Raw genomic sequence first — 220 nt, 5'->3', positions numbered from 1 at the left:
ATGGTTCTAAATGACCTAGCTGCAGCTGCTCCGCAATCAGCCTTGTGGCAGCTTCCAGCTTTTCAGAGTATAGGGGCCATTGAGGAACCCACATGGCCTCTTCTGTAAGCCAGGGTATGGGCATCGAACCCTCAATGGCCGCTAGGGAAAATCCAGGCCCTGTCTTCCTGGATTGCCCTCTTGTGAGATTGGGCTCAATCTTCCTTGCTCTCTCCTGCCA

Source organism: Mastomys coucha, unplaced genomic scaffold (genome assembly GCF_008632895.1).
Source record: "Mastomys coucha isolate ucsf_1 unplaced genomic scaffold, UCSF_Mcou_1 pScaffold20, whole genome shotgun sequence".
Taxonomy (NCBI): Eukaryota; Metazoa; Chordata; class Mammalia; order Rodentia; family Muridae; genus Mastomys; species Mastomys coucha.
Note: the sequence above shows the minus strand (reverse complement) of the source record.